Here is a 15093-nt window from a genome sequence, read left to right as displayed (position 1 = left end):
CTGCGGGAGAAGGAAGGAAAGGGGGGATGGGGAGAGAGGGGCGATAGCAGGGGATGAGAAAGGGCAGGGGGGGAGGTCGGGCTGTGGAGGAAAGCGGGAGGGGAAGCTAAAGCTCACGAGGGGGGTAGAGGGAGGGTGGACAAAGGAGGGAGAGTGCGGGAACAGAAGGGAGTAGCTGGATAGGGACAGGACAGGAAGGAGCCGGGTTTGTGAGGGGAGAGGGAAACGGGGGAAAGCGAGCGAGAGAAGGCGAATACGGGGAGGAGGAAGGAGGGGTAGAGAGAGGGACAGGCGGGGAAGCCCCACACAGCCCCGGCTCCACCCCGGCCTGCCCGGGACGGGGCGCTGGGCGGAGCTCGGCTCCGTTCGGTGACACTCGGCTCCGTTCGTCCACGCCATTATCGGCTACACTCGGCTACTGTCGGCTTCATTCGGCTCTTCGGCGCAGCTCGGCTCCCTTCGGCCGACTCGCCGCCGCTCTGTGTGTTCGGCGCGGCTCGGTTGGGCTCGGCTCCCTGAGGGCGGGAAAGCGGCACCGCCTCACGTTCAACTCGCACAGCGCGGGGTCCTCCCACTGCCGCGTCCCGCGGGCCCGGCCATCGCACGGACACGACCGGCAGCGCGGGCTTGGGCAGGAGATCTTTAGGGCTGTGACCGCACTCGCGCTAATTCATGCCCGTGAAAGCAGGAGGCTGGGTTCGGCGGAGCTCGGTTCGGCCCAGCCGAGCTCGTAAGATCCGCTTTGGTTCTCTTCGGCTCGGCCGACGTCGGCTTTGTTCGGCTGAGCTCGTTCGATGCGGCTGAAGGCGGCGACGTTCGCTTCTGTTCGGTGCCACTCGGCTCCGTTCGGGTTTTGGTCTGAACCCGCCTGCTTCGGGAAATCTCGGCCAGGTTCGGCTCGTCGCCGACACTCGGCGCTTCGGGCTACCCTCGGCCATTATCGGCTACACTCGGCCACATTCGGCAGAGCTCGGCTCGGTTCGGCGCAGCCCGGCTGGACTCGGCTCACACATTTCCTGACGGCAGCAGTCCCTAGGAATTATACCTGACACAAACTGCAACCTACAAAAGGCTTGAGGGTTTTTAAAGAAATGTCAGTTTAACTAACTTTCGGGACACAGCTGAGGGCTCCTGTAGGAGAAGAATATGTACGTGTACAAGCAATTCCTTCATTTGCGTCTCGATTTTATTTAAACACACACCCCCCTCCCCCCAAATTCCATACATACCACAAGCAATGGGCAGTTCTGGTTTTTTATCACTTCGGCTGGCACCGCTTGTTTGCAGATCTGGACTGGCACACTAAACTACTCTCACGGCCACACTGAAGAACAATGTATCAGATTTCTCAGACAGTTCCCAATCAAACTCACCTATAATCACTGAGCAGAAAATCCTTTGGGGTTTAGGTCCATTTCTCACCTGTTCCAGGCAGAGGGAAGATGGGTTTGTGTTGCACCTTGCAACAGCAGCAGCGATGGATCAGGGTTTTATTTGTTTGGTTGGTTTTTAATTAAAAAAGGGTAATAAAAATGAACCAGGTCTGATGGAAATGTTTTCAAGTGCCATTCGAGCTTTTGAAACCCAAGAAGACCGTCCTGATTGCCGAGTCCAGTCTTCCTCTGTCTCCTCCTTCTTCTCACTTACACCCCATTGTAGGAAGCTCTCCAGGATTTTTTTCCTGTCTTGTATTAGAGAGAGGGTGGATACTAAACGCACAGACATGCACAAACAGTCTTTCTTGCTCTCCAAAAAGATAAAAACGCCTGAAATAAATATTACACGAGTAGTACGCTCTCAAGCTGTTCAAGAAAAGGGAAGCTGGAGCTTTAATGTCCCTCTGAGAGATGTTGAATAAAATCTTCCCCCCGAGTTTGCACAAAGTAATGAAATACTGATTTTTGTGACCAAACAAGGTAGGTCTGTATGAGAACAGCTCAGGAGGCTTTCAGGGCTCACCATGATCTCAGTCCCCTGAATTATTGCCCCGATGTAGGCCAATTTTTTTTTTGCCAAAAGACATACCTGTTTCTTCCCTTTGTTTCCGAGTTTCCAAGTCACCCTGTAATTCGCAACCTGCACCCACCTGACACGGGGAGGCTAAATCCAGCTCCTGTGCTCCAAGCCACGTGTCCCCAGTACAAATGGAAGTCAGGAACACAGAAGCAGCTGTGGAAGAGAGAAAAATCAGGACGGATATTCTTCTGTTTCCCCACAGTATTACCAAGCCAAGCTGCTCAGTACCTCCAGGACTACGTTTGAAAAGAGTTCCCTAACTCTGTTCCCAGCTGGAACATCTGGAGTGGCTTTGCCCATGCAAAGGGCAATGATCCCACTCCCAAGAAGGAACAAACCAGTTTCCTGTTAAATAAAGCAGTTTGAAATCTGACCTGTCAGATGCTCTCACTGACCAGCAGCAGGGATCAGCATCCAGGCCCACGTGGATTTGTTTATTGCAGACTACTTCTTCCTTTTCTGTCTCTCTCTCTATTTTTCTCACACTCTCTCTTTCTGTCTCTCTCTCTATTTTTCTCACACTCTCTCTTTCTCTCTCTCTCTCTATTTTTCTCACACTCTCTCTTTCTCTCTCTCTCTCTATTTTTCTCACACTCTCTCTTTCTCTCTCTCTCTCTATTTTTCTCACACTCTCTCTTTCTCTCTCTCTCTCTATTTTTCTCACACTCTCTCTTTCTCTCTCTCTCTCTATTTTTCTCACACTCTCTCTTTCTCTCTCTCTCTCTATTTTTCTCACACTCTCTCTTTCTCTCTCTCTCTATTTTTCTCACACTCTCTCTTTCTCTCTCTCTCTCTATTTTTCTCACACTCTCTCTTTCTCTCTCTCTATTTTTCTCACACTCTCTTTCTCTCTCTCTCTCTATTTTTCTCACACTCTCTCTTTCTCTCTCTCTCTATTTTTCTCACACTCTCTCTTTCTCTCTCTCTCTATTTTTCTCACACTCTCTCTTTCTCTCTCTCTCTATTTTTCTCACACTCTCTCTTTCTCTCTCTCTCTATTTTTCTCACACTCTCTCTTTCTCTCTCTCTCTATTTTTCTCACACTCTCTCTTTCTCTCTCTCTCTATTTTTCTCACACTCTCTCTTTCTCTCTCTCTATTTTTCTCACACTCTCTCTTTCTCTCTATTTTTCTCACACTCTCTCTTTCTCTCTCTCTATTTTTCTCACACTCTCTCTCTCTCTCTCTCTATTTTTCTCACACTCTCTCTCTCTCTATTTTTCTCACACTCTCTCTCTCTCTCTCTCTATTTTTCTCACACTCTCTCTCTCTATTTCTCTCACTCTCTATTTCTTTTTCTTTCTCTCTCTTTCCCCTGTATTTCTAATTTTATTTTCCTTTCAAACTTTAGAATAAAAAACCAGCAGTACAAATTTTCAGGCTACCTGGGATTGAAAAAAGCCCCAAACTCGAATGATTTAAAGAAAACTATTTACTCCCTAGGAACCTGAACTTTTCTAGTGCTGCACCAGACATATAGCTTTTATTCCTTTTCATATATACTTTATAGGGCCCCAATTACTGCTCCAGCTGTCGGCAACAAAGAGCAATATCCATTAACCCCATCATCAGCACTCCCATCTACATTCCCAGTCAAATAATGGCACAAAAAAGAGGCAATTGCATCACGATTATACAGCTACATAAACAGGCAATCCATTCCCACAGCTACGGGTCACCATCAAGCCCACCCGTGACAAAAACCTCGCTGCTGCCACCGCCCCTAAGTTCCGCCCCGGACCCCTCCTGCGAGCCCACGCAGCGCCCCCTGCCGTCTGCCCCAGTATAGTGCAGGCACAGCGCCCCCTGCCGTCTGCCCCGGTGCACTGCAGGCACAGCGCCCCCTGCCGTCTGCCCCAGTATACTGCAGGAACAGCGCCCCCTGCCGTCTGCCCCGGCGCACTGCAAATACAGCGCCCCACCATTTTGAGAAGGTCAAAAGAGTCCGGGACACACGCGACGCGCCACACTAAATATGGCGGCCGCGAGAGGACCCCGGCAGAGAGAGGCGTTTTTGCAGATGCCTGTCAGAGTCTCGCCAAATTAGGCCAGCCTGCCGCGCCACTGACCACTGAGCCCGCGTCCGGGACACTTGAAACGCCACAGAAATTATCGCCCGAGCCGCGCCGGCATTGGGGTTTTGATCAGGCAATCCGGTTAGACAAACCCAGAGGGCTTCAATTTCCCGCGCTTTTTGCCGCCATCTTGAGAAGGTCAAGAGAGTCCGCGACACCAGCGACACGCCACACTCAATATGGCGGCAACGAGAGGACCCCCCCCCCCCCCGGCAGAGAGAGGCGTTTTTGCAGATGCCTGTCAGAGTCCCGCCAAATCACGACAGCCAGCCGCGCACTGACCACACGGCCCGCGTCCAGGACACTTGAAACGCCAGAGAAAATCCCGTTCGAGCCGCGCCGGCATCGGAGTTCTGATCAGGCAATCGGGTTAGACAAACCCAGAGGGCTTCAATTTGCCCGCGCTTTTCGCCGCCATTTTGAGAAGGTCATAAGATTCCGCGACACCCGTGACATGCCGCACCCAACATGGCGGCCGCGAGAGGACCCCGGCAGAGAGAGGCGTTTTTACAGATGCCTGTCAGAGTCCCGCCAAATTACGCCAGCGTGCCGCGCCACTGACCACACAGCCCGCGTGCGGAGCACTTGAAAGGCCACAGAAAATTTCGCTCGAGCCGCGCTGGCGTCGGGATTTTGATCAGGCAATCTACTTAGACAAACCCAGAGGGCTTCAGTGTGCCCGCGGTTTTCGCCGCCATCTTGAGAAGGTCAATAGAGTCCGGGACATCCGGGGCACGCCACATCTAACATGGCGGCAACGAGAGGACCCCACCCCACCCCGCCTCGGCAGAGAGAGGCGTTTTCGCAGATGCCTGTAAGAGTCCCGCCGAATAACGCAAGACTGCCGCGCCTCTGACCACCCAGCCCGCGTCCGGGACACTTGAAACGCCACAGAAAATCTCGTCCGAGCCGCGCCGGCGTCGGGCTTTGGATCAGGCATTCCGGTTAAACGGACCAAGAGGGCTTCAATTTGCCCGTGCTTTTCGCCGCCATCTTGAGAAGGTCAAGAGAGTCCGGGACACCAGGGGCACGCCACTCCCGACATGGCGGCCTGGCGGCTGCCTGCCGCAGCGCCGCTGCAGTACCGCGCTCTGCCCACAGGGTGGCAGCACTGCCGCACACCCCAGCCGGGGGCAGCGGGCAGGGACGGCGGCAAAAAACAACAGGGGCGAGCCCCGCAAAAACTCCTCCGAAATAAATGCCAAAAAACAACCCCGAAAAAACAAGTCCTCTGCCTCTAACCCAACAGGATTAAAAAACAAAACCAACAACAACAACAAAAACCCCCAAAAAGCCCCCAAACCACCTGATAATATATTTTTTTAAAAAAAGTATTGAAATATTTTTAAAATTTTTTTTCAAAATATTCTTTCATATTCATATTCACATTTATAATGAATATTGATCTCTATTTATGTATACATTTCTATTTCTAAATCAATTTATATTCTATATTACATCTATTCCTATTACTTCCATTTATTTATATATCTTTATAAATTAATTATATATTTCTGGTTTAGATTTTTACTTCTGTAACACTTTTATTATTTAAAATAAATCTACTGCCTCTACCCCAATAAAAGCTGAGAAAAACCCCCAACCTTTCTTTTAAACAATATTTAAATAGATTTTATTTCTATAATTTTCATATTTATATTCCCATTTCTATTTATAATGTATATTGTTGTCTAATATTTATAAATTTAAAATTATAAATTTCAATTATATATAAATTTATATTCTATTTTACATGTATTCCACTGCTTAGATTTATTTATATATTCTGTAACACTGATGTTATTTAGAATAACCCCCCTGCATCTACCCAAAAAAAAGCCAAATAGAACTCCTTTGCTTTCAACTGTATTTAAATTTTTAAAAAAATTTTTACATATTTATACTCACAATGATATTTATAATTTATATTGCCATTTAATGTTATTTATATTCTATATTACATCTCTTCATATTACTTACATTTATTTATATTTACATTTATACTTTAGTTAGTTATATATCTTTACATATTTATTATCTGTTTCTATCTTCAGATATACATTTCTATAATACTTATATTATTTGAAATGAAAACCCTGCCTCACACCAAGTAAAAACCAAAGATACCCCTTTATTTAAATAATATTTAAACTTTAAAAATAATTTTTATTTATTATACTTATCGATATTATATATATATATTAGAGAGATTACCTATTAATATAATAATAGATATATTATTTTTCTATTAGATATTTCTTTTACTAATATTTATTTATATCAAGTATTTATAAGTATTGGTATATATATTATATGTGTGATTTGATATTTTTATATTATCTATAAAAACCCAAACCTATAACCCAATAAAAACCAAAAATTCCCCAGTTTGACTACATTGTAACATTTTATCTTTACAATCTATTTTTGTATATTCCTGCATTTATATCATAGACTAAAATCTTCATCGATTACAATGTTACAATAATACATTACACTATAGGTTTATATATTTATCTATTTGTTTTCTATATTTATGTTCACCACTATCCTATGATATTTATTTTTAAGTTTATAGTTGTTTTTATTTTAAACTATGGATCAAACCATACAAGATCACTTACCTAGCAAATCAGGACCACAGAAACGCTGCCCCTCGGTCAGCACCGGTGCGCAGCGCGCGCTCATCCCGTCGCAGCGTATCCAAACAAAACCCGTTTCTATTGCTAGCAGAACAGAGATCCCACAACATTTAACCCTGCTAAAAACTCAAAGAGCCCCAACTAGAAATGAAATTTAAAACCCCCACTAGAACTGGCCCAAAACCTCTACACATCCTAATCCTAAACTTCCTCCTAAACCAGTATCTCAAAAACAGAAAAAAATCAAAATACACACTGAAAATGAAATAACTGCCAATAAAAACAAACACCCAAAAAAACAACCAAACAAACAAACCAAAAAAAAAAAAAAAAAAACCAAAAACAACAACAACAAAAAAAAAAAAAAAAAAAAAAAAAAAAAAAACAAACCAAAAACCAAACCAACTCAGTCAATTCAAAACTGCACTACTGACTCTAAACATTACTACAAAAAGCCCCCAAAGCTCTACCTTTATGGTAACTCACAAGTAATAACCAATCATCTATAAAAGTTCTCAGAAATTTAAAAAAAATCATTAAAAGCATAAAAATTAAAAATCTAAACTATTAAAATACTAAAAAATATCACTACCCAAATTAAAAAAATATTGCCTATAAAAACCCAACATAGAAATGCCCCTGTCCCCAAAAATAAAACCAAAAAAAACCCGTCCAACCAGAAATAAATCGGAACTTGGGAACACTAAAACCATCACGTTCAAGAAGCACACCATGGCCCTTAGCATACACCAAGCAGAAACAACATAAAACAATACAGTCATTTCTTAAAAACCACCCTAAAACCGCTACAGTAAAAAAAAACCCTTTCAAAAATTAAAAACTGCATCTAACAAAAGCCATCTAATCAATTACCACCCAAAACTCCAGCACCCGAGCTAGCCCTACCAAACCTCTACGTTTACACATGCAATCAACAACACCAAAATCCCAGTAATACGTACCAGAAGTCTATTACAGAAACCTCCTGAAATTAATCCTACCTCAAATACAAACCAAGCCATCCATAAAGTCAGCTTGACTCAAAAAACAAATTGCACAGAGTTCATAATACCAAAATAGAAAATAACACAGCATACACCACCAATGAATATATTATTGAAGGGAAAAAAAAAAACCACACTTTTTTTTCTTTTTTATTTTTTCTTCTATTAGCTAGAACAAAAGATGTTGCCAGGGCTGTAACAACAACTTCTCCTCCTTCCTCTTCTTCTGAAACGTCCCATCTCCTTCCAAAATTCCTTACAACTTCCGAGTTTGAATCCAAGCAAAAAGCAAAACTCGTGCACTTGTCCTCTGGATGCTCCTGTCAGATTCTCCGTGTCACTCCGTGTCTTCTTACACTTCCAGTCTTCATGCTGTCCTGCCAGGATGAGTTTCACAGACCAACTGGCACGTGTTATACAGAGCATTTCCCTCCCTCCCTCCCTCCCTCCCTCCCAACCCAGAGCTGGTTCCCTTAGTGCGCTTCAAGAAATTGCAAGCCTGCAACGGTGCACACTCATCTCAAGGCTCACAGCAAGCACGCAGGAGCTCAGGCTCACTCGATTCCACGGGGCTGTGCCTTAGGCAGCTGAGAAAACTTCTGATGACCCTCTGTTCCGATGCACTGGAATGCAAACTCAGCTCCATCTCAGAGCCTCAGTGGGAGGCAGCAGCACATCTGGCTGACCCACAAAAAATCCCTTCCTGGGTGGGGGCATTGTGCTGGAAAGGGGAAACACGTTCTACTGAACAGCAGCTCAGAAACAACGCTTTCCTAATGTTACCTGCTCCACCTGACAGCTCAGTAACACAAGTCTAATCTAATTTTATCCCTGCTGGTAGAATTCTGTAGGAAAAGGTCTGATGAGCAGCGACAAAGGCTTCACTCCCTGCCACACAGCCTGCGACACCCCGGAGAGAGCAGGGCAGCAAAATCACCAAACTCCTCTTGCCATGGGGAAGGGGAGAGGATTACTGTGGGAGGCACAAAAAGAAGGGAAATGGTCCTAGAAATGCACAGACATTTGCTTTCATAAGCCCAGAGTTAAGGGTCTTCTCTAGGAAGCCAGACGTGACATGATATTCCTGAGATTTTCTGCTTCATTGAAGGAAATGTATGTGTATATACACACACTTATAAATGGACATACGGCTTTTTTTTTTTCTTTCTTTCTTTTGACAATCCAAGAATGATTTCCCATCCTGAGTCACTTAGGAAGAAATGGCCCCTGTGACTCAGGACAGAGGGGCTGCCTGCTCTTTTGATCATGACAGCTTTTGGGTTCACCCTGGAAGCAGGAGCAGCCAGGGCTGAGGCTCAGCAGAGACTGACCCGGGCCAGCCCCCTCCTCACCTCCCCGTGTCACAGTGACTCCCAGGCAGAAGGATGCAAAGCAGCTTTTTGTCTTTTCTCTTGAGTGCCAACAGGTAAAACACGTAGGCTTTGAAATGACCAATTACCCTCTCTTTGAGCTATCCCAAGGACGGTTTTAAAGAAAAGACACAGGATTGCTGGTAAATCCCTATGGGATAAGGAAGAAAGCAGCAAGGATCCGAGGCCGGGAGCGTTGCCAGGCAGTGCCACGTCCCTGCCACCTTGTCACGAGGCACACACCTGCAAAGTCCCAAAGCCTGCAAGCCCTGGAGCTGTCACATGGATGGACCCGGTTCTCTTCCCGGATGCCCGGAGGGAAACCTGAGGGCAGGTGTCCACCCTGAGGCTGCACACAGAGCCCCGGGCAGGGATGGAGCCACTGACTGCTCTCTGAGGACGAGACCCTCCCTGCAGGTGACACTGCCTTGTCCCCTCCCTGGGAGACAGGGACCTCCAAGGCCTATGACCAGCCTCACTCTGTCAGCATCCAGAGGCTGTGGTAGAGCCAGGGCAGTCAAGGCTTTCCAGAACCATAGGATCCTTCGGGTTGGAAAAGCCCTCTGAGGTCATCCAGCCCAGCTGCTGCCCCGGCACTGCCGAGCCCCTCCCAAATCAGGTCCCTAAACACCACATCTTGACATCCTTTAAATGTCTCCGGGGATGGGGGCTTCCCCGCCCAGCCTGCTCCCGTGCCTGACCACCCTGTCAGTGAAGGAATTGTTCCTCGAATCCAACCTGAGACTTCCCTGCTGCAGCTTGAGGCCATTTCCTCTGGTCCTGTCGCTTCTTACCGGGGAGATCTCGGAACTTAAACCTTCCCCGCTCGTGACCTCGGAGGTGTCTGGCTTGGCTGGATGAGAGGAGAAACGCCGCCACCACGGGAAGGGGAGCTCAGGAGGTCCCGCACCAAGGCAGGGGGAGCAGCGTCCTCACCGCAGCTCACCCGTCACTTCTCAGTGACCGGCTCTGCTTTTCCTCCCGCGCAGATCTCTGCAGAGCGCTCCAAAACCGGCTGTTGGGAGGAAGGGGGAGAAATAGGTTAGCCAAGTTTTTGACCCAGGCTTATCTGATGTCTTTGCCTGCCTTGCCTCTTCCTGACTTCCTTCTGCTAAGAAAACAGCTCCCTTCGGACTTCTAGGGGGAACTTACGTGTAACGCTTGAAAAGGAGCTGCAGAAAAGTGCCTCATTTCTAAAGACTCAGGCAAGAAGACAGATCAGTGCAGCTTCTCCGTCCCACTGCCTGCAGAGCTGGCAGGCGCCCGGCCAGCTCCGCTCCCCTCCTTCAACTCGTTCCCAAACCTGCTGGAAGAACTGAAGGCTACTGTGGCGTTCCATTGCTCTGCTTTACCCGAAAAAGATCTCTCCGTGCTGCTATCCCTCCGTGGCAAGGGCCTTTCCGTCTCACACACTCGGTGACACAAGGCTACACGGAGCTGCGGCGGCCTCTGCTCCGGCTGGGAAAGGCTTTCTTCCTCCTCTGGCACCTGGCTGGCACAGGCTGCTCGGAGATGCTGTGCCTGCCCCACGCCTCTCAGTGTCCATTGGTGCTCTGGGATGAGGCTCTGAGCAAGCTGGCCTAGGCAAAGACATCCCTGCCCACGGCAGCAGCCTTGGAACGAGGTGATCTGTTGAGACCCTTCCAACCGGAATGATTCCATCATTCTACGAACTCAAAAAACCTGGGGAATAAATCTGTAAAGGTCACTAAACACATAAAAGCACATCCCCACTGATCCAGTACTCACCAGCCCATCCGGCCAAGGCCAGAGCCCTCTGCCCACCGAGGACGCGGCAACCGGCACGGACCTGCCAAGCCACACACAAGTTCACCGGCACAGGGAGGCGGCGGGACGGGACGGGCGACTCGCCTCACCTTCCCAAGCTGGCGGCACAAAGGGCGGGCAGCGCCGGGACCCCGCTCCGCCTCCTGCGCCGCCCCGGCGGGATTTTCGGGCACGCGGTCGCTTCCACCGCCCGGAGCGGGGCGCGCGCGGGGCTCGGGGGCCGCAGCCCTGTTCCGACGCCGCTCGCCCGCCCGCCCCCGCCCGCAGCCCCCGGCCCGCGGAGCGCTGCGACCGCGCCTCCGCCGCCCGCCGAAACCGGCCCCGCCCCGCCATTCTTCTCAGCCGCGGCGTCCCTTTGCGCTCCGGAATGCCCGTCACCCCTCCCCTCACAGACACCGACCCGCCCGCCGCTCGCTCCCGCCGCCCCTCCGCCTTCCCCGGCACCCAGCGGCGAGGGGCAGGGCGCTGGCTCGGGGCGGGGGGGTGCCTGCGGTACCGCTGCCTGTCCCCAAGGCAGCAGACTTACCGGAGACTGCGACTTCCGTCCCCCATCTCGAGAAGGTCAAGCGCGTCCGCGACACGCCGTCCCCAAGCCGACGGCTGCGAAAGGACCCCGGCAGAGATAGGCGTTTACCCTGCTGCCTGTCAGAGACCCGCCCAAATACGCCCGCCCGCCGCGCCGCTGACCGCACAGCCCGCGTCCGGGGCACTCGAAACGCCGCAGAAAATCCCACCGGCGCCGCCGTGGCGTCGGCTTTCCGTACAGGCAACTCGGTTAGACGGACCGGGGGCCTTCGATTTGCCCGCGCTTTTTCGCCGCCATATCGAGAAGGTCAAGCGAGTCCGCGACACCCGCGGCATGCCACTCCCAACATGGCGGCCTGGCGGCTGCCTGCCGCTGCGCCGCTGCAGTACCGCGCTCTGCCCACAGGGCGGCAGCACTGCCGCCCACCCCAGCCGGGGGCCGCCGCGCGCCTCGGGGCTGCGGGCAGGGAAGGCGGCGAAAAAGAACAGGGCGGAGCCCCGCCAAAAACTCCTCCGAAATAAACGCCAAAAACCTGCCTCTAACCCCACAGGGACCAAACAAGCCCGCTTTATTCAAAACCATATGTAAATACATTTAATATTTATATTTTTCACCTTTATATTCACATGCATCTTTACAACGGACATTGATGTGTTATGATTTTACATAATATATTACGTCTATTCCTTTTATCTAAATCGAATTCTTTTTTCTGTTTTGATCAATATCTTGATATACTGATTGTATAATTCTATATTTAGAATTATATTTCTATATTAACTCTGATTTTTAAAACAAAAGCCCATCTCTAACCAGATAAATATCAAAAAAGCCGCCTTTTTAACAGTATTGAAATACCTTTTTATTTATACTTTGTATTATTATATTCACATTCATATTTCCTATTGACATCCTATAATTATATATAAAATTTATAAAATTCTAAAAGTAAATTCAAATGATTATTTATATTATGCACCACATCTACTGCTATAACTTTTTTCGTATTTTTTAAATTCTTGTATATAACTTTGTGCTGATTATTTCTATTATTAGATTTCTATATACATACTCTGTAGAAAATATAAAACTTTCTATTTTTATAATCAAAAGCCTGCCTATTGCTAAATAATGATCAAGAAAAACCCCTTTGTTTGAACGACTTTTAAAAATATGTTCATATTTACATTTATAATTTGTTCTATATGATAAGATACTGATGTACTATATTTATATTTCTCATAATATAATAAGATTTATACAATATTACTTGTATTATTGTATCGATTTTTATTACATTCTATTTATGAATATTTTCAATTTTATGTCAGTTTGTATATATTTGTAACACATATTTAGATTTATATTTTGATTGAACCTTTCGTTTATATATTTAAATAAACATATAAAGATATAAAGATATTTAACACTAGATATTAAACAATATAGTAACTTACTGGAATAAAAATACTGGTTTCGTTACATATTTTCTTTTTACAGATCCGGTCGATAGGTAAAATTTTAGGTTTTTATTCCCATTTGTATACACCTATTTGTCCTGTTGAATTATCGTTTTAGTTATAATTTTACATTTAAACTCCAATTCCTAATTAAAATGACAAAACAGCATCGAATTCCCACCAATATCGTCCAAACGCATCAAGATACCTCCACCAGCCAACCAACTGCCTAAAAAAAAATAATCGCCACACCATGCTCTTTTCACTAACAATTCTTATCCCAACACAAAAATTGTATGAATGTAAAAGAAAGCCCTAGAGAAACACGCACAGCAAACCACAAAAACTACTAAAAAAGAATCAAACCACCTTACTAAACTCCAAACCGTACCACTGACCCTGACTGTTACTAAAAAAAATAACTAAAACTCTAGCTCTACACTAACTCAAGGAATAACCAACACCCTATAAAAATAACTTTAGAAACTGAACTCATTAACGATATAAAAAACCCTGGAACGCTAAAGAATAAAAAATAACTACTCAAATTTAAAAGCTGCCTAAAAAGACCCAACTTATAAATACCCATGTTCCCAAAAATAAAACTCATAAAAAACAACCAAATGCATCAAACAAAAAAAAACAACAGGACAAAACAAACAAAAAAATAACCAAAACTAAATAAAATTACAACAAAAAAATTATTCCTAACTGAATACACCCACAGTGCCTCAATTTATCAAAAGAAAAATGCCGTCTAGAAATAAACACAAAGCCTAAAGAGAAATGCAACTATAAACGATATCTCCCAGATTATCCGTAACAATAAACCAGACACGCCAATCAAACAGACCACATAAGTAAAAGCCCTGTAAGACGATAAACAAAAGCGCTATTATAAATATTTTTAAAACCCCGCTGCTATTAACTACACCCACCTCAAACCCACCAAAACCAACACTACACACTCACGCCAATAAAAGCCACCACAACAAAACTTAAAACCGAAACTCTACTTCAGGCTACGACCCATAACAACCATTGCGAACCTTTAAAACCATTGCGTACCCCGGCAAAAAAAAAAAAAAATCCGACAACAAAACTCCATAAAAAACAACCCCTTATCATCACCGCCTGAAGCGAGAACAATCACGGTCAGGAAGAACACCGTATCCCTCGGCACACACCAACTGCAGACAGAACCAAACGATACAACAGATCGCTAAAACCCACCTCAAACCCACGACACCAAAGACCTTTCCGCAATCGAAGCCCGCGCTCCCGGCACCGGACGGAGCGCGGCTCCTGGCAGGAAAGCGGCTCCTCCGGCGGCTCCTCCGGCAGGCAGGGGCGCCGCCGCCCCGGAGACCCCCGCCCGCTCCCCCCTGCCCGCCGGGGCCGGCACCGAGCCCTGCGCGCCCCGGCGGCGCCTGAGCCCCGCGCCCGCAGCGGGCAGAGCGGCCGGCACCGGCCGGGCCAGCGCAGCGCCCGCGCCGCCTCTCCCGCCCGCCGGCCCGGCCGAGCTCCCCTCGGCTCCGCACGGCCCGCACCGGCGCGGCTCTGGCGCTCCCGCGGCAGCCCGGCCGCGCCAAATTCCCCGGCCGCCTCGGCAAGTGCCCGGCCGCTGCCGGCAGGGCTCCCGAGCGGCGACGTTCCGGGCCAGGCCACGGGCACAAGAAGCGCCCTCAAATGCGGCGGCACGGCCCCAATTTCAACCCTGCGAACGCTGCGACAGCTGCAGCTTCCTGCAATTGGACCCCGAAACTGACCCGCAGGCGGGGCTCACCTCACTTCCACAAGGGCAAATAAACGTGTTCTCCCCTTCAATTTCATCCCCGATAACAGCAGAAAAGAAGAGGTGTCACTCAAATGAAATCCTTCAAATGAGGGGGAAAGGGGGATTTTGACCTCAATACAAACCCTTTAAAAGGAGGAACAACAGGGCTGCCCCGCTCCCTTTAAAGCTTAGGATGATGAAAATGGGGTGGCAACCTTCAAATCAATCCCATAATACGACAACAATATTTTCCCCATTCCCCTTAAAATAGAACGCAGGGATTCCCTGTCACCCCGGTGGTACCCCTAACAGCCTGGAAAAGCCAGGTTTGCCTTCAATCAACACCCTTAAAACCACAAGTGAAGGGTGATCCCCCTCCCAGCTCAAACACAGACAATAATAGAAGAGAAGCTGCTTCCCTCTCCTTCATTTCTTT

General features: G+C 47.5%; 1 long non-coding RNA gene across 2 annotated transcripts; it reads right to left on the bottom strand.

Moving 5' to 3' along the window:
• Positions 1-7734: 7734 nt before the first annotated feature.
• LOC311154799 lies at positions 7735-11432 on the bottom strand. 2 transcript variants are annotated; one of them, XR_014616221.1, is made up of 3 exons: positions 10259-11432; positions 8268-10121; positions 7735-8113 (listed from the first exon to the last, which is right to left on the bottom strand). It is a non-coding gene; the product is annotated as an uncharacterized lncRNA (long non-coding RNA). The 2 variants fall into 2 exon arrangements; XR_014616222.1 differs by having other exon boundaries at positions 8295-10121.
• Between the last annotated feature and the right edge of the window lie 3661 nt (positions 11433-15093).

Source organism: Fringilla coelebs (assembly GCF_963513975.1).
Source record: "Fringilla coelebs genome assembly, chromosome: 6".
NCBI classification, from domain to species: Eukaryota; Metazoa; Chordata; class Aves; order Passeriformes; family Fringillidae; genus Fringilla; species Fringilla coelebs.
Note: the sequence above shows the minus strand (reverse complement) of the source record. Positions and strands in the feature narration are given on the sequence as shown.